The 20,003-nt window shown below is 41.9% G+C and overlaps 1 long non-coding RNA gene across 4 annotated transcripts in view; it reads left to right on the top strand.

The window, feature by feature from the left end:
- Positions 1-18,898, top strand: part of LOC124502127 (uncharacterized) — a 33,399-nt gene extending 14,501 nt beyond the window's left edge. Inside the window, exons 2-6 of one of the 4 annotated variants that reach the window (XR_006959847.1) lie at positions 6,847-6,915; positions 11,554-11,840; positions 11,927-12,125; positions 17,662-17,780; positions 18,402-18,898. This is a non-coding gene — a long non-coding RNA (uncharacterized LOC124502127). The remainder of the gene's footprint in view (positions 1-6,846; positions 6,916-11,553; positions 11,841-11,926; positions 12,126-17,661; positions 17,781-18,401) is intronic. The other 3 variants (XR_006959848.1, XR_006959846.1, XR_006959845.1) reach the window with 3 other exon arrangements.
- The last annotated feature ends 1,105 nt before the right edge of the window (positions 18,899-20,003 follow it).

The following is a 20,003-nucleotide window of genomic DNA, read 5'->3' as shown; positions in this document are numbered from 1 at the left end:
TTGGGGGCTGGAGTATATGTAAGGGCCCTGAGAGGAGAGGCACATTCGAGAAACTGAAAGCAGTATGTCCTGGAATGCAAAGGGATCATGGCGAGGGGAGGCTGGGGTAGGCGGGGCTGTTGGTCACGGAAGGGCTCGGTGCCCATCCAGCAGCAGTTGTCTGATCTCTCAGTCTACCTTTCAGCTGGCACTGAGTTCTTGCTCCTCTCCTCCTCAGCTTGGCTCAGGAACAAGGGCCTGCTATACTGCTCACCCCTGGGACTCCTGATCCGAGAGGGCCTGTGGTTCCGTTGCTAAACCCTCATCCTTGTGTAATCTTTTAAGCAGAGTCCATGGTTCTGAGAAAGAAAGGCTTATCTTACTACCACCATGGTAGGACATCCCTGGCCAGTTTCTATGTCTAAATGTCACCCCCACCCTAATCTGAGGGGTACTGGGCTCTGAGGCAAGAAGGCTCTTATCTACGATCTCTTCTGGCTGGCATTTTACAGTGTGGGGCCCTTTTGGCAGGCCCGGGAGTCTGAGGTCAGGCTGATGGAGAGTCAACTCTCTTTCCACTGGGCGTCTCTGAATCTAAATGCCTTCTGGAAAACCTGAGTAAGCCAGACTCTGTGACATGATAACCTAATTACCATTTCATTTTTCCTTGGAGTCGAGAGGTAAATGATACCTAGATCAATAAGCTAGGTAGACGACTGATTTGTTTATTGACACACAGATAGTTTATCTTTGAGTTGGGACTACAGAAAGTCCTATCCCAGGAGCCAAGCCTGCCAGAGTGCTGAGAGAATCCCGAGGTATGCTCGGGATACACAGATAGGAAAGCAGACAGCCAGCTCTCAATCTTCCCCTTTCTCTTGTCCAACTGGTCAAACGCTTACTTAACTCTGAGTGAGATGACCATATACTTCATTGTCCCATCCTGGACATTTTGAGAGTGAAAGAGGTTGCTAGCAATTGCTGTCCTGGGACAGCAGGCACAAACTGGGATGTTTCTAGCAAACCCAGACATAGGGTTGCCCTAACCAAGAGCTCTCTGTTCTGTGCGCCTGACAGCTGCTCTCTAGGTTACGAGTGTTGGGGATTAGGTGGAGAACCTAGGGTCAGGTCACTTTTTATGGCATTATTTTTCATGTTCCCCAAAGCAACTTTTGAATCATTTCCCACTTTCTGAAATCCTCATGTTTCTGAAAGGTCATTGTTAGCTGTTTTAATACAAGACAGTTGAGTTCTATTCAAAGCAAAGAAATGGGGTGGTAAAAAATGGAAAACCCGAAGGGGGGATAATTCTGAAGAGAAAAACTTCAGCTGAATCTTATGCTTTTTTATAATCCTTATTAATTAGACCGTGGAGGTAGAGACATCATTTTCTTTAAAGTGGTGGCCCTTGGGGCGCCTGGGTGGCGCAGTCGGTTAAGCGTCCGACTTCAGCCAGGTCACGATCTCGCGGTCCGTGAGTTCGAGCCCCGCGTCAGGCTCTGGGCTGATGGCTCAGAGCCTGGAGCCTGTTTCTGATTCTGTATCTCCCTCTCTCTCTGCCCCTCCCCCGTTCATGCTCTGTCTCTCTCTGTCCCAAAAAAATAAATAAACGTTGAAAAAAAAAAATGGAGACTAAAAAAAAAAAAAATAAAAAAAAAAAAAAAATAAAGTGGTGGCCCATACACTGTGTGTCTTACATGATTAGTTTTGGTGATACCAGACTAGATGGGGAGGGATAGTTATCTGAATTATTATTGTTGGTCCAGAGAGGTGACAAGGAAGAAAATATCTCGCATACAACTAACAGACGAGAGACTATGGAGGCACGTTCTTGATTTATGAACTGTTTCCTCGTAAACATGTTTCTTGGCAAAATAATAAGGAAAATGTCAGTGTTCTGTGAAGCCAACACCACCTTAGCAGAAGTAATTTTCTCCACCTCAAATTAAGCAGGTTGTGGGAGACTTTGGTGACCAAGTGTTACTTTCATTTTTAATTTCTTCCTCTTTTATAATAATAATAATATTAAAAACTGTGATTTTTACCTCTGTCTCTTGAAGCAGAAGCTCTCAACCCAGAGATATTTTGCCTCTCTGGGGATATTTGGCAATGTTTGGGCATACTTTTGCTGGCCACAACCGGGGGTAGGGTGCTATTGGCATCTCCTGGTTAGAGGCAGGGATGCTGCTGAACATTCTACAAATCTCAGCGCAGCCTCCCTCCTCCAACAGATCAATGACCTGGCTCTAAATATCAATAGTGTTGGGGCGCCTGGGTGGCGCAGTCGGTTAAGCGTACAACTTCAGCCAGGTCGCGATCTGGCGGTCCGTGAGTTTGAGCCCCGCGTCGGGCTCTGGGCTGATGGCTCAGAGCCTGGAGCCTGTTTCCGATTCTGTGTCTCCCTCTCTCTCTGCCCCTCCCCCGTTCATGCTCTGTCTCTCTCTGTCCCAAAAAATAAACGTTGAAAAAAAAAATTAAAAAATAAATAAATAAATATCAATAGTGTTAAAGTTGAGAAGCTTCTCTGCAACCTCCCAATCAGTCATTCATTTATTCACTCCACAATTATTGATTGAGTACCTACTATGTGCCAGTCTCCCCACTGCTGAGGCTGTGGTATCGAACAACATAGGAAAAGTCCCTACTCTTGTCTAGTTTGCATTGTAAAAGAGAGATAGATAATAAACAAGAGACATAGAAAGTCACAAGTATCAAGAGGAAAAATAAAGCTGGCAAGGGGGTAGACAACATCAGTAGGGAGCAGTGAGATTGAACACTTGCCTTACTCGTGGAGGTAGGCGTATTTGTCATGATTATGGATAAGGAAACTGAGTCTGAGAGCGTAGAAGTATCTGTTCAAGAGGGACACTTCTCTTAAGAGATAGCAGCTGAGATCTGATGTTAGCTATGCCTGGTGCTTTACAGAGAAGTTTCCACTTGTGCTATGCTATCTATTATCATCAGAAACTAGGGTTGTCCTTGCTTCATTTTGTTGGAAGTCCCCTTTCTCTAGCTTGCTGATAACTATCTCCTGCCCTGCCCGAATCATTCACTTTCAGCATGTGCACCACTGTTAGAACATTCCCTGATTACATCCTTTTCCCAGACTCATTATCCTCATTACCTAAACACATTCAAAGCAAGCTGTCCACTGTTTAAGTAATAAAGTGAAAGAAGTCCCCTCCTTTGTTCTACACACTTTTTTATCATAACCTCTCCTTTTCCTCCTTTCATGGCTAACCTTCTTAAAAAGGTGCTCCATTCATGCCGTGTCTCTCTACACTCCTCCAACTTACTTGTAACAGAACCTCTCTACCCTCACTCCATACAAACTGGTTTTCAAGGTCTGCTAATTACCCTGTAATTTCCATTTTTTATAGACCCTTTTCTCTTTGTCTGCCCTTTCTTACTTGGCCTCCTACCAACATTTGGTGTTCATTACCTTCCTTTTCCTGTGTCTGGCATACTTCTCTTGACTTCCATCTCTTTGCTTTGGGATTCCCTTCTTCCCCTTTGACTGTTCCTTCTAAGTAATCTCCATAGGATTCTCTTCTCTTCATCGCTTTATTAATTGGTGTCCTTCGGGATCTTGTCCTCAGTTTTCTTTTCCTTTTAACCATGCCTTCTACAGATTTGTCATGTAGAGCAATCCCAAAGGTATATAAACATACTCTGCAATGTGCTGAGGCGTGAATGTGATTTAAATGCAGTAAGAATGTGATGTGCCAGGGTCAGGGCCATCTCTGATTGATGATCCTGGCCAGCCACCCAGAATCCACATTGCTGCATTCAACTGAATGAGTTGCACAGCACAGACTTCCCCCAACCCCTTGATGACTATAACAGCTCCCTGATTGGTCTCTCTATTCCCAGCTTTAGCTCCATCCGTTATTCTCACTATATTATCTTTCCAAAGGCAAACCTGATCTAGTGTTTGTGCCCTCCTATCAGTCCATCTGGGCTACTATTACAAAATAGCATGGACAGTGGGCTCATTAACAATGAAAATTTACTTTGCCCAGTTCTGGAGGCTGGGAAGTCCAAGATCAAGGAACCGGCATGGTTAGGTGAGGCCCTCTTCCTGGTTCATAGATGTCTAGTCGTCTTCTTGCTCTGTTCTCATATTGTAGAAGGGATGAGGGAGCTCTCTGTGGTCTTTTTGATTAGGGCACTATCACCTCCCAAATTCCCTACCTCCAGATACCATCATAATCGATATTAGGTTTCAACATATGAATTTTTCAAATATACTTTATTGTCAAGTTAGCTAACACACAGTGTATATCTTGGCTTCAGGAGTAGATTCCTATGATTCATCACTTACATACAACCAGTGTTCATCCCAACAGGTGCCCTCCTCAATGCCCATCACCCATTTTCCCCTCTCCCTCAACCTCCTCCCCATCAACCCTCAGTTTGTTCTCTGTATTTAAGAGTCTCTTGTGGTTTGCCTCCCTCTCTGTTTGAAACTATTTTTTCCCCTTCCCTTCCCCCATGGTCTTCTGTTAAGTTTCTCAAATTCCACATATGAGTGAAAACATATGATGTCTGCCTTTCTATGACTGACTTATTTCACTTAGCATAATACCCTCCAGTTCTATCCATGTTGCTGCAAATGGCAAGATTTCATTCTCTCTCATTGCCGAGTAGTATTCCATTCTGTGTGTGTGTGTGTGTGTGTGTGTGTGTGTGTGTATACCACATCTCCTTTATCCATTCATCCCTTGATGGACGTTTGGGCTCTTTCCATGTTTTGGCTATTGTTGATAGTGCTACTATAAACATGGGGGTGCATGTGCCCATATCTTCTTTATCTATTCATTGGTAGATGGACATTTGGGCTCTTTCCATACTTGGGCTATTGTCGATAGCGCTGCTACAAACATTGAGGTACATGTGCCCTTATGAATCAGCACTCCTCTATTCTTTGGATAGATTCCTAGTAGTGCCATTGTTGGGTTGTAGGGTAATTCTATTTTTAATTTTTTGAGGAACCTCCACACTTCCAGACTGGTGGAAGAACCCCTTCATCTTTCACAATGTAACTCACCCCTGTGCATGTTTTCACACTGTTGCATAGCTGTCCTGTTTGCCTGGAATGCCCTCCCTCCACATTCTGACTCCACAGGGCTGACGTTGGGAAGGCCTACTCATTCTTCAAGGCTCACTCTTAGTACTCCTTCCCAGGTTTCTGGGCAGACTACTGTCTTATATATGCTCCCTCCACTTCTAATTACATTGTGTATTCCTTTAGGGTATGGAGAAGAAAACTCAACAGCAAAGTTTCTGTCCTCAAGCAAGCTGTTCTACACAGCAAATTATCTATTGTTATCTCATTGTAAACCTTCCCCACTCTTTCCATTACAAATCATTGAATTTCTGTCACTGATTTGCTGTGTGATCCTGGGTATGTCACCTAACTCCTCTGAGCTGTCATTTTATCAACTTAAATTCTGTCAAATAACGTTTTTATTACAACTCAAAGAAATGTATCGAATTCTCTGAACTCTCCAGGGGAAAAGATGTCATAAACCAAAGATGAAATAAATTGTCATAATATTTTTGTTATTAAACCCTTTATTCAAACCTCAACAAGGTGAAACTATTTCCAAAGAAGAAATAACCTCTCCTTATAGATCTTTAAAGCTTGACAACACTTGCAATACAACAAAGCTTTATCATGTAATTTTTTTCTTATGCAAGACATCATTTGCAGCCCTCCCCCATTTCTTCTTGCATTTTTGAAAAATTTAAGATTCACCTTTGCTATGTTCCATAGCCTTTCCCTCCCCCCGCCTAAATGAAAGAAAAGTTTTATGTCAGAGAAGTGAAGAGATAAAAGTTTAAAATGATAAGTCCTTCATCATGATCCAAAACTTTCTCATACCATCAGCAGGACTTACTGTCACAACCTGGGGAGAAGAAGAGGGGCAATGAATATGAAGGAATTAGGGGGAAACAGATGTAGAGAGAATGCCAGGTACCTTTCTTCACTTTTTTACTCCAGGCTTCAGAACTAACATCATCTTTTAAAAATCTCATCTTGGGAGCACCTGGGTGGCTCAATCAGTAGAACATCCGACTCTTGATTTTAGCTCAGGTCATGATCTCATGGTTCATGAGATCGAGCCCCATATGGGGCTCTGCACTAACAGCATGGAGCCTGCTTTGGATTCTCTCTCCTCTCTCTCTGTCCCTCCCCTTGCTCTCACATGCTCTCTTTTTCTCAAAATAAATAAACGTTAAAGAAAAAGCTCATCTTGGTGAGATGGGTAAATGGGAGTCAATGAATAATTATAAGAGAAAATAACGCAAGAGGAAGGTTTCAGTCGGGATGCTTTTCCGTCTCAACACTTTTGTGTCCCGTTGACAATGCCTCGCAATATCTCCATGCATGGAAAACCAATGTTTAGATGCTAAAGGTGGGATGAATATGGAGAGAGAGAACTAGAATTTATTGACTACAGCCCCTGTGCTATGTATTTAGATGATCTATTTCACTTAAACTTTCCAACCATTCTGTATAGTATATTTACCTTCTTTGGAGTTAAATTAACTGGAACTCACTATACAGTTAGCAGTAACTACAGCCAAATTGAAACCAAGGGTTTCCTAACTCAAACATACCCTACCACCATACCATGTCCTGTTATGTAGACAATAAATGTCCCGGCCTCAAACAGTTTATAATCCAGAAAAGAAGTGGAAACATCTCTCTAAAGAGCAGAACTGAAAAATTGTGTATGTGTCCTATTGTGGGTATTCAGCCTCCTTGCTCATAGAGCACCCACTTTGAGTTGTTTTCTTCCCTTGACAACAATGCAGACGTACAGAGATGCTATTTGCTGACATTTTTGTTTTCAACAGATGATCTAACAAGTCTCACAGACTTTGAAGTCCTCCAGATGTAAGGCCTTCACTTGTTACGCAAATTTGGTAAGATATTTAATCTCAGTCAGACTCTGTTTCCACTTGTTGAATTGGGAAGATGATACCTATTTCATAGAATTGCTATAAATATCAAAGAGATGCTTGATTCATGGGTATATCTCAAAAATGATGCTTGTGACGATTTGTGACAGCAATATTGGCAGCTTGTATTTTGATACATTTTGATGCGTTCTGGAGTTGTTTGGGGGTAGGTGGGGCTACAGTCCCAGATGGGGCCTCTGGACTCCCTCACCAACAGTGTTGGTCAGCTGGATAGATGCACCAAAGTGCTAAGTACTGGGCACATGGAGGGGAAATACTAGGGTCGGGGAGATCCTGGAAGGAAGAAATCAAGAGTTTCACTAAAAGTACTTTTCAAAGTCAAGTCAAGGAAATGGTGGGGACATACAGGAAGCAAGGAGGAGAGATCGGGATGGGAGATGAGGGTTTGTTTCTCCCAAATTGAAAACCTCCAATGAGACTGTTCTTGAGCCAACGGTCACAAAATGTTCCTCTTATTAAGGAAATCTCATTTGAAGGACTAGCCTTACGAAACACAGAATCACAAAGTGATGGCACATGTTTTCCTCCCCCTTATTCCATTCTTTAATGTAATACATTTAAAAAAGAAGTTGTTTCCCACGAACCTGATTAACTCTGAAGAGAGTCATAATCCATCTAAACCAATCCAAATGAAGGTAAAAAGAATAATCAGGCTCCCATTATGCAAAATGGTGCTCAGTTAATTTATTGCACTGCACTGAATAATAAGCTGTTAGGCTCCACATTACTTTCTTTACGTTAGATCAAATAGCTTATTGCTGCTGGAGCTTATTTCATATCGCATAAAATTTGGATATATTACAATGGAGTAGATATTAGTCCATTATAAGAGACAGACTTAAGTACTTCATTTATAGGATCTCGCCATTTGGAAAATGGCAAGGGAGAAGAAGAAATGCAAACAAGGGTAATGGACAGAGGGGGATTTATGTGCACTGCCCATCTACCAGCTCTGCTGTGGGTGACTGCTGGTTGCCGCATGGGGCCGGTGCCTTGGAGAAAAGCAGCATTTCCAGTGGGAAGAAAATCCAAAGAGAGTTTATGTTCCTTTTCAGGGAAGTGTTGACATTTTAATTACTCTCTGTTTTCTTTGGAGCTACATTTGAGAATTGGAAGCAAGTTAGAAAAATAAGGATTGGCTTTATTAGAAATCAGAGGAATTGACGTGCAGCCATGAGCTGGAGAAAGTCCAGATTCAGCTCTTGACAAACTCAAGTCTCCAGCAGGACCCAGAAAACCAAAAAAAAAAAAAAAAAAAAAAAAAAAAAAGAAACCAAAAAACAAAAAACAACTCAGCTATTAGAAAACTAAACAATGAGATCCTCCTCAGGTCTTATCATCTCTGAGAGCAGACTGTGCCTCTGTGCAATCTAATCTTTTCCGGCCATGGGGCCCCTGTGCCTCACTTTGGCAATTTTTTTTTTTCCTTTAAACTTTGGTCTCACAGGGGTTTGTTAGGTAAGCTAAACAGGGGTGCAAAACAAAAAAAAAAAAGAATGATCATGGAGAGTAAGAATGAGTTGGGGAAATTGGTGGGTTTAGAATGATTTAGTTTTGAAGATAATCTGATACTTTTGGGATTTCATAGAAGAAAACTGCCTGGGGATGTGAAGGCGGAACCAGAGTAAATAGCTTAGGAAGATGTGATATATTCGCACCTTCTCCCCTTGCACCTGGAGCTGCCTAGAATTGAATAAATATTTAGCAAACCCAGGGTACCTACATGTGTTCCAGGATCAGCAAATTTGAAAACAGTAACTTGGTACAAGGGTGAAGAAAACAAACAAACAAACAAACAAAAAAACCCCAACTCCACCAGCAAGTTTGTGGTCTCTTTGTCCCTTCTCCACCCTCCAAAGCCTTACTATGCCCCAGGGACAGTACGGACACTCCATTGAGCTTTGACCAACCTATGCCCCAGGGACAGTATGGGCATTCCATTGAGCTTTGACCAATCAATTCAGTAATGAATGGATCAAACTGAGTTCCTAAAATCAGATACTGAGTTCTAGTATCTACCGTGTGTCAGGTACTTTAAATACACTATTTGAATTTTCAAAAACACCCTATAAGGAGATATTATCTCTACTATAGATACTGTTATTTCTGTTTTACAAATGAAAATTGACGCTTGGGCAACTTAAGCAGATCCATAAGCTATAAAAACCTTTATCATTAAACACTTCAAATATATGCAAAAGAAGATAAAATGGTATAATGAACCTCTAGGCTTATTTCACTTCACCCGCTCAGGGTCAGTCTTCTTGATCAACATCTACTGCACCCTATTATCCTGAAGCAAACCCCAGACATTGCGTCCTTTCACCTGTATATATTTTACTACATGTCTCTAAGAGACAGGGATTCTTTAAAACAAAATAAACTATAATACCTTTCTCACACCCTGAAAACATATGCAATGTTCACTTATCCCCAATTGTCTTGCAATATATATATATATATATATATATATATAAAGTTTGAATCCAGATCCAAATGCAATCCATACGCTGTGATTGCTTGATGTGTCTCTAACATCTCTTTAAATCGATAGGTTCCCTCTTCCCCTCTAATGTTTTCCTGGGACTTTTTGGTTGAAGAAATGGGATTGTTTGTCCTGAAGATTTTCTAACCGTTTAAATTTTCTCGATTCCATTCCGTGAGGTGTTCTCCAATATACGTATCATCTCGTACTTTGCACTTCCTATAGATTTACAGTTAGAGCTAGAAATTTTATCAGATGATGGTTGCATATTTTTAGTAAGACTAGGCCATAAGTAGTGGTATAATTTCCACAAGTGGGCATGTATGTGTGTGTGTGTGTGTGTGTGTGTGATGTTATTAACTATTGAGGATTTTTGGCTAGATTCAGTATTTCGTTAGCGATGGCAGGGTTGTGATATCCTAAATTGACGATTAACAAGATAAAATTTATTTTTTAGAGCAGTTTTAAATTCACCGCAAAACTGAGTGGAAAGTGCACGGAGTTCCTGAATACCTCTGTCTCTCCACCTATACCCTCTTCCACTATCAACAACCAGCACCGGCAGCTATGCACGATTATAATGAAGAAAGCCACACTGACACGTCATTATCACTGACTCCCTAGTTTACATCAGGGTTCACACTGGCTGGTGAACATTCTGTGGGTTTGGACACATGCATAAAGAGGATTGCTTTCTCATTTATTAACCAGGACACTTCTGTAAGGGAAAGCTTTCCCCTCATTACATAGTTGGTTATATGAAATGAAGTTCATATAAGAAAGCCAGAATAAATGCTTTTTCTTTCCCTTATCTACCAGTTTGCAGAATAATTAGTTGGTTCTCTCTGGTATCTTCTAACGTAAGAACATAAGTTCTTGCTGTGTTTTTACTGTTAGTGTCACTAAGAACTCATGTATTTAAATGTATTTGATGAGTTTCAATGTCCTACTCTATATACAGGTACATGGGTCTCTATACACATGCATATGCTGATAACACAGTGGTAAACTTCTAGATCTCTAATGTCTATAAATTTACATCATTTTGCTGCCTTGATTAAAAAAAATTCTTAAAGTAGTTTGAAAGTTTATCTTAAAACACTCTCTTCCATTTACTGATTCTTATAAAGATTCCCCTGAGTCTCTGAGGATGGAAAATCTTGCTTTGTTGCTAGAAAAACATGAGCAGCTATTTATAGAGGCATAAAAGCAGGGACGACAGGAGGAAGGAAGGAGGAGCAAAGGAGGAATAAAAGAAAGAACAGAGAAAGCAAATGTATATAAAAGATAAGTAATTAATGGGCTATTGCGTCATCCGGGAAAATTACTGTCATGAACTGATTTACATGGTGCCGTGTGACGTTATTGCGAAAGAGTTAAGCAAGAGGCCTTGAGTCTTAGACTGCTTGGCTCCAATTTCCAGTTCTGATCCCTCCTAGCTAGGTTGGCTTTGCACCTCACCCTTCTCATCGTGCACCAGGGCCAAAGGAGCACCGGGCCGTAGGATAACAGAAATGAATACATCTAAAGTGCGTAGATTATTCATAGTAAACGCTCAATAAATGCTGGTTGATTTTGTTGTCCTTGTCATGATGATGATGATGACAATCACGATGAAAATGATGCTAATGATGATGTGGGTGGCAAAGCAGTGGCTCTGAAGGGAAGAACGAAACACATTTGCTGAGTAACCGTGAGGAACAGGTACTGAACGAGCATCTATATTAAGTATAGCGTATAATGATTACATATAGTACATGTAATTTGTTATCAACTTTAACATACGTTGAAGTCTGCCATCATTATTTATTATTTGTTCTAGCCCAGTAACCGGCACAGGGGAGAGATACAGTATACCCCTTCTGAGAACTGAGCGGTACTATTAGGTTTTGCTGAGAACCTTTCCAAGACGAGAGAGGATACAGCGCTAGCAAAGACCAGAACTTTAATATTCTCTAAGTAGAGCTTAACGGGCAAATCCCAGGAAACGTGTTCAAGCACTAATGCGGGCCGTGAGGCACTAGTGAATCACACAACTCTAGCCTTGCCCGTGGCAAATCAATACCCGTATTCACCCAAGTTTTTCCACTACACAGGAAAAGGAAGAAAGAAAAGAGGAACACTTTTCGAATCGCTCCTCCAACCACGGAAATGATTTTAATTACCAATTCATCTGTTGGCAGACTTTTCTGGCAGATGTACCTGCAGCTTGGAAAGATAACAAATGAACTGATTCCTTACTCCAGAGTTGACACTGATAGTGCTTGCCGAATTTGCTCTCAGAAAAGAATCCCGAGCAACAATACATCTGGCACTCTGCTCGAGGAATTTGTCATGTCGTTGACATGTTCAGCCTCCATTGTCCACCCCACCCCGACAGCAGGTCCTTTATATTTCAAAGAAATTGCAGTCTGAATTAATATAATTAGAACGTAGCTGCTATTCACTGCAAAAACTCTTCATTTCCAGGAGTGCAGATCTGATGGTGCGTCCGTGCGCAAAATCCTCCCAGTGATGGCTGGAGGGGAGCGAGCAGATAATACATTGACAGAATAGACACCAGTTAATCAGCCTTTATTAGCACCAACTCATGGGAATATAGGAGGAGAAGAAACCTGTCCTATCTTTGGCATGTCTCAATAGAAATATCCTTCAGGTTTAGCAGCCTGTAAGTACTTTCATAAAATATGCAGAATAGAGTGTCTGAAGTAAGAGAAAAAGTGAAATAGGAAAGATTGCATATCTTCCAAAAGACAGTTATAGGAGGTAGAGTGGATAATTCATGGATAGAGTTACAGAATTAAAAGGTTGTTAGGTGACTTCATTTATTCTTTACTGCGTCGCTGTGTAGAGTCAAGGTCACTAACCAGGAGATGATCACCAAGTAAAACAACTTGGGTGCTAGATTCTTGAATTTCATTGTTTGCTATTGTTTATGTTTCTGCAAACACTTGATAATTGATATGGTGGAAGCCTACATCAGCATCCTTTTTTGGAAATAAGATTGATTTATATTCTCTCAAATATGTTGGTATTCTTACTTTGAATGACTCATTTTAGGGGAATAATGACCTGACATATCCATGTGTAGGCTGTTCCTCATGGTATCTCCTCTGAAGAATATAGAATGTATCCTTGTGCAAGTTTGTGTTCCTCCAAAATGTATATGTTGAAATCCTAACCCCCAATGTTACAATATTTGGAGCCCATCTGTGGGAGGTAATGAGTTTAGAGGAGATCATGAGGTTGACGTCCCATGATGGGATTAGATCTATATATATGAAGGGCAGATACAAAGCACACTCTATCTTTCTCTCCTCCATGTAAGGACACAACAAGAAGGCTGCCCCCTGCAAGCCAGGAAGAGACCTCTTCCTAAGAACCGAATGAACGAACATCTGTTTTTTGTTTTTTGTTTTTTGTTTTTTTGTTTTTTAATGTTTATTTAGTTTTGAGAGTGAGAGACAGGAGAGACACAGAATCTGAGGCAGGCTCCAGGCTCTGAGCTGTCAGCACAGAGCCCGATGCGGGGCTCGAACCTACGAACCGTGAGATCATGACCTGAGCCAAAGGCGGACGCCTAACCGACTGAGCCACGCAGGTGCTCCTGAATGAGCATCTTGATCTTGGACTTCCCAGCCTCCAGAACCGTGAGAAATAACTTACTGTTGTCTGAGCTCCCCGGCCTGTGGGATTTTGTTAATGGTAGACTGAGCTGACCAGCAGTGTATAGGAGCTCCTCGGGTTAATGAGCACTGAGGAGGGATAATGGTTTCCATTTTCTCGTTTTTCAGAGAAGCACATATTGATCTTCACCTGCACTTCTGTGTCAGAAATTGCAATAATAGAAATATGGAAAATGGGGAATATAGCATAAAAATAGGGCCGAGGTTTGTGAGTGGCGGAAGAATTCCAGAGATGAAGAGCAGTGCCCCTTTTGATTTTAAACCAGATACATTTTGTAATCCAAGTGCATCATGGTAAAGAGCTGTGGAGCCTTTAGGCTCTCTTGATAAAGTCTGGGCACACTTTTCCAGGCAGTATCTTGAAAAAGTCAGGAGTGATCCCTTGCCTCCCGGTTCTCCTATGGAGTGTCTTCCTCGCCTCCCCTGACTTGAAAAGATCGCTTACCATTTTCCATTAGCTAGCAAAGTGCTTTTCAGAAGTAGGTGGGCTTCAGAATCATATGTATATATGTGTGCGTGTTGTGTGTGGGGGGTGAGGGGGGGGAAGCGTGCCGATGCTCAGATCCCACAAATCCACTGAGTCAGATTTGCCCACTGTGGTGCCCAAATCGTGTAAGCGGAAAACCTTTCCAAGGACTTCTGGTGCATACCAAACCGGACACACACCGACCGGTGGTCTTTTTCACTGATACAAATCTGCAACTTCACAACTTAGGTGGATCTTTCTATAGGTGATACGTGCGATTAAAAAAACAAAAACAAAAAACTGCAGACATTTAATTGTATAAGAGGAAATCCACTAAAGATATTTGGGGCCAGTGGGTTATCAGAACACCGGTCAGAACTTTTCTCCATTTGTGTACGTTCCCTTTGCCCTCCGCCACAGTTACTCATGTTTAGTTTCTCAGTCTGTCCGTCCTGTTTGGGTTAGAAAAAAATGGCATCTCACAGTGTTAGGCAGTTTCTTTGCTAACAGGTACAATGGGGATTTATATTTTAATGTGAAGAGTCCCTTGTTAGAGTAAATGAGTGCCTCTCTTTCCGATGCATTTGTCTTATTACTTTGGATGTTTAATAATAAGATTGTGTGTTATAAACCCATGTAGACATCCCAGTGTACGCACAGATGGAGAGTATCAAGCTTGCAGGAAAGGGCAATGGAAGTGGCCTCTGTTTTCTCTATGGAGCATGCAAGTCAGACTTGAGTGTGAGAGGTTTAGGGAGTTCTTGTCCCAAGCCTGTTAGTTTCTCCCAGCCACTGTTTCTGACATCACCGTTTTTGAATTTTACTGACCTTACAAGAATTCCCTGGAGGGTGGGTGGGACGTGGATTGCGGAGGAGGGCTTCCTATCTTTTGTTTGACCAATAGCTTGTGGGATAGACGTGTCATGTGGAAAACAGCTCGATTTATCCAAGGAAGGTGATAGTGACTCCTAGGGCCCAGCCTGCTCACCCCAGAGGACTTTATTCTGAGGTTTACAGGATAAACTGATTGGTGAACAGGTACATGGAGTGAATACATGACTGTATTTGCCAAAACAAAACCAAAACCAAAAACAAAAAAATGTCTGTTTGTTTTTTAACTGTGAGAGAAGCATGCGCCCATGGAAGACACTATGGGGGGGGAAAGAGGAATGTAGGAAAACTGAAGGAGAAATTTGGAGCTAGAGTGCTGATTTTAGAATCAGAGATGTGGATTCAAATCCACCCTTACTAGGTGTATGCTCTTCGGGGAGTTACTTCACGCCTCTGAGCTGGTCTTCTCCTGGGGTCTAGGGGACCGATTCTCATATATTCTATGGGAATAATACCTCTCTTGCATGGTTGTCATAGGGATTTGCTAGAGCACATTCTGTAAAAGACTTCATGAAATGCTGGGAATAGAGGAGTTTTTAACACCACATCTGAGCTGAAAGCACTTTTATTGTTGGTAGCACAGTGTGGTGGTGGCTAACACATGCTTGCCAGGCAAGCAGCCTTGACTTTGAGTCCCTTCTGATTTGAGGCAGAATTACTGATATTGGCATTCTTAACGCGACAGCTAAATAACACTTAAAAGAATTTGTTGAGGGGTGGCTCAGTCACCTGCCAGGCAGCTGCCTGGGTGGCTCAGCCGGCTAAGTGTCCAACTTGGGCTCAGAACCTGATCTCGCCGTCAGCAAGTTCAAGCCCTGCATTGGGTTTTGTGCTGACAGCTCAGAGCCTGGAGCCTGCTTTGGATTCTGTCTCCCTCTCTCTCTGCCCCTCCCCCACTCAGGCGCGCGTGCGCGCGCGCGCGCGCGCGCGCGCGCTCTCTCTCTCAAAAGTAAATAAACATTAAAAAATTTAAAAAGCAAATAAAAGCATTTGTTGAAATCTCTTAACCGACTGAGCCACCCAGGCGCTCCATGTTGAGATCTCTTATAAGAATACTATTATTATCAAAAATTAGATTTCAGTTATGCTTATTTTCCTAACGTATGAACTGAAATTCCCTATTTCTTGCCTTAAGATTACAAACATCCTTCCTGGTTTATAAGAATTATTTTTTAAAAAACCTCAGAAACAATTAATGCTCATAAGAAAGTATGGAGTCTTTCAACAATGTTTCATTTTATTATTATATTTTCTCTTTCCTGGAAAACCAATGAAGAATGGCAGTTTTATATATAAAACAGTAGTTAGCCTTTATATGGATGGCATTTTCCTAAAAGCCTAGAAGTATTTCACATTTTGCTGAAAAACACCCTGTTCCCAAGTTGGATCTGATTAAAATTCAAATCTATATTAACATCTCATTACTTTCTGAAAAAAGTGAATGCCACACTTAATGGAAAATGCTCAGCGTCTGCCAGCTCTGTTTTGTGGGTTCCTGAGCAAGGCTGTCATAGGACCCAGGAGGGCTGGGTGACAGAGACATCCTTGTTAAAACAGTCACCTGGCGTGAATGCTGGCCCTCGGTTTTCCTTCCTTTCCCCTCTCCCATCCCTACATTGTTTCAGCTGCCAGCCCCCTAATATTTTCCCTAAAGCAAGGGAAAGGGAAGGGCAAAAATGACTTTGAAAGAATAACATTTCTTTCTATGGACTTAAATAGAACACTCAACACAAAACATCCTGTGTTTTCTTTTAATTGATGGCATTCTAACCGTGGTAATGGGTGATCTAAACCAGCGCCTGCTTTTCAAACAGACATTGTTTCAGTCGCATACTATCCTATCAAGGGAAAGTTGTTTGACTATTTAAAATTACAACTTGGACGCCTTCCCCTACAAGCTCTGGGTCTCCTTATCTTGCTGTGCCTTTCTCCCTTCCCCCCTCTGTTATACTTATCACCTTCTAACATGTGTTTATTATGGTTTTTGTTTATTCTCTGACTCCCCTGGCCATCCTGGAAGCAAAGATCTTCGTCTGTTTTGCTCATTGTTGATTTCTCTGTCCTAAAACCTGCCTGGCACAAAGTAGGTACTCAGTAAACATTTGCAGCGTGAGTGAATGGACTCGTTCTCACAAGTGTCCTCTCCCATACAATTATGGGGAAGAAAACTGGTAAAAATATGATCCCAAAGTGCTATAAATATAATACGCTTATACTTAGGAGATATATTTGAAAGTATAGTTATGCTTGGAGTTTATATATCTTAGTTGGCAAAGAAAAGATATAAGGGTTGGATGAGAAAGAAATATCTCCTTCCCACCTTCTCCTCCTTTTCTTCAAAGCCTGGCTCCCCTACCCTACTGCCCTCCAACAAGACATATATTTCTTTACTTATTGTCTACCCCCCTTACTAGATGCGAGCTTTCTAAGGGCAGGAACTTGTGTATTTTGTTCGCTGCTATAGCCCCTTTGCTTAGAACAGTGACTGGCTCAGAGTGAGCACTGAACACATATTTGTTGACTTAGTAAGGGTTTGGGTGAGTGTGCTTGTTGTAGATTATCCACGCCTGGCCCTGAGTCCTGTGGAGTCCACGGCATAATTGAACATTGGGACCTTGGTACTGCTGAGGTGGACGATGGGCAGGGAGAGGAGACAGGGAAAAAGATAACCAGGGTGGCATTAACATTATACATTTTCCATTTATGGTGAAAAAGAGGCCCCTTTCGTTTTACATATATGCGGTATAGCATGAGCCAAGGGACTGTGGTTTGGATACTGGATCAGCTGCCTATTTTCAGAATAAACTAAAATAATTTCTTGATTTCTTGATGTCTCGTTTTCATTGTCCGCAAAATTAAAACGGTTACCTAATCTGTGGTTACAGAGGATAGAAAGGGCTGGACACATAATAGCTGATCAGTAAATGTTAGCTGTCTTCATCATCCTCACCATCCTCACCATCCAGGGGCTGACAGACTGTAGCTTGAGAGCCAACAGCCAACCGGTGCTTGTTTTGTGAATACAGTTTTATTGGAATATAGCCGCGCCCATTCATTTTCTTATTGTCCATGGCTGCTTTCTCACTCCAACAGCAGAATTAAAGAGTTCCAGGAGACTATTTCTTGCAACACCTAACACTTCACTCTCTGTCCCTTTGCAGAAAAAGTCTGTGTACCTCGATCTAGAATATAGTGTGTCAGTAGTGTCAACAGCCCGTGGGCCAGCAAGTGTGGTCCATGGATCAGTGTGATGCAAAAACTTTTACTGCTCCGTGACAAGGTAAGTGCAGAAAGCAAGAGATAGGTGTCTAGAAATGTTTATAGAATTGTGATGTGCTGTTGACATCCAAGTGCATGATTTGGGCTTACACAAAAGTGTTAGTTTATGACAGATTGAAAATTAAAAAAAAAAACAAAACTTCTTCTTCCCATTAGAAAAGAATCTGGTGTTTTGTAATGGGATTTTGCTATATTAGTGACTCAGTAAGATATACTTGGTGTGGTTTCAGATGGGAACATCTGGGGGTTCATCAGTGACACACGGGTCCCGAGACTGCAAGTGACCTGGGAAGGTTGATGGTGAGCCCATTAATAACGTCATGCAAATGGGGTTTATATGCAGACGGACGGGCCAGCCACAGTTCACTTATCAGCTAGTACGGTTGTAACGTGTTGCTTCATATCTGCGAGAAGGCGGCCACCTCAGGATCTCGTGTGTGTCTTGTGAACATACATAAATGAATTCCTGAAGTGTATTTTAAGTTGACAATTCATCTCCTCTGAATAGTAAGCCAACAACTTTCCTGGAAATCTAGCAAAACAACAGTTCTATGACCAGCCTTATGTTTTGTTGCATGTGCACTTAAAAAAAGCAGACTGACTCTTTCCTTTTCTGTTCTAGAATCAGTTCCAAACAGTAAGGCGTGCCAGGAAAAACAGACAAACTCTCAGGAACAACAATGCCCATTATGCGTGGGGTAGGAGCTGCCAGACTTTGATTACTGGCCAGACGTTAACCCCTTTGGTGTCTTATGGGGGAAATGCCAAGTCTGAATCCAGACGCTTCCAGGATCTTACAGTCACTCGTGGTGTGAGAACGGGCGATTTGTAAAGACTCGTGCAAAAAAGGACTGCTGTGAGAAGGAAGTGCAAGTTCAAGGCCACATCTCCTTGTTTCGTGAACTGTGCCGTGACTCCTTCTGGCTAGGTTACCTCTGCTTTTCCCTCTGCAGGCCTGCTCGTTGTGGGCGACAAACACACGGCTCTTGCCACGTGCCCCACCTGGGTTCGCAGCTGGATGCCACAAGGAGAAGGCCAAGTTTGGTACTCACAGAGATAACGTGGGGATTCCTTGAGGCTACCACCTACAATAAAGTTGCTAGAAAGAATTCCTGAAAACTCTTTTATGATCAATTTCTTCCTCACTTTACATATCCTGTAGGTAGACAGGCTGTACTCTATTTTGAAAGCTACAAAGAGCAGAGAGCGGTGCCTTTGATAGTGGGAGAGTGACAGCATGTGTATCTGTAGTGTGTGTGTGTATGTGTGTGTGTGTGTGTGTGCATTTCATTTGTTTTTGTACTTTACTCTTTAATATATATTTACTGGTAATACACTGTGGACTGACTGAGGATATCAGGTTAATTGCAAACATAAAGTAATTATTACCATTTATTATTTATTTTTGCAGGTTAGTCAGCGTTATGTTAAAGATTTTACACACACATACTTTAATTCACTTTATCCTTAAAAAAAAAAAAGCCAATGAAATAGTCCCGTTTTACATATTCGTAAATCGGGTTCCAGAAAACTCAAGGGCACATGGCTAGTGAATGTCAGAACTAGGATTTACATCCAGATCTGTCTGGTACAAAACCCATTCCCTTACTCATTTTGCTGAATTGCTTCCCTAAAGATGAATTTAAAAAATGAAAGGCATTTTCCTAATTTCTTGGAATTTGCATTTTGCTTGGTGAGAGAGGCACGTGGTGCAGAATGAAAAAGGCTGTGACACAGCTATGCATAGAATACCATGATTAACGAATTCTGTTGGAAGGCAGGACAAGGTGGGAGAGGGTAGAGGAAGGTCCCACAGAGAAAGTAGTACTTGAGCTATGCTTTTGCCGACTGGGACATTCATGGGGTGGAGTGGGGGGGGGAGGAGAGAGAGAGAGAGAGAGAGAGAGATTCAGATTCAGCTGGGTGTACTTTGTGCAGGAAGAAACCTAGACTTATGCAGAGGCACAGAGACTTCTGGCTTACTGAGTGATTCTATGATACAGGACAGAGAACTTGGCAGTGGGAAATTCTTTAAGGTTGCTCCTTCACTCACTATGTCCATACCTTGGTCTTCTTTATTCTCCATTGCATTGTGATGCCTTATTAGAAGGGGACACAGGGAGAAAGTGAGTTCAGTCTGAGTAAATCAGAGATGATAATGACTGTTACGGAAACTTCAAGAAAAAGACAAAGGTAACTCCATCCCTCTGCCTTTTGCAAGGGT

The sequence above is a fragment of the Lynx rufus genome, unplaced genomic scaffold, assembly GCF_022079265.1.
Source record: "Lynx rufus isolate CCGP_SWC_20201006 ecotype Redwood Valley unplaced genomic scaffold, mLynRuf1.p SCAF_7, whole genome shotgun sequence".
NCBI lineage: Eukaryota > Metazoa > Chordata > Mammalia > Carnivora > Felidae > Lynx > Lynx rufus.
This window is presented reverse-complemented; position numbering and strand designations above follow the sequence as displayed.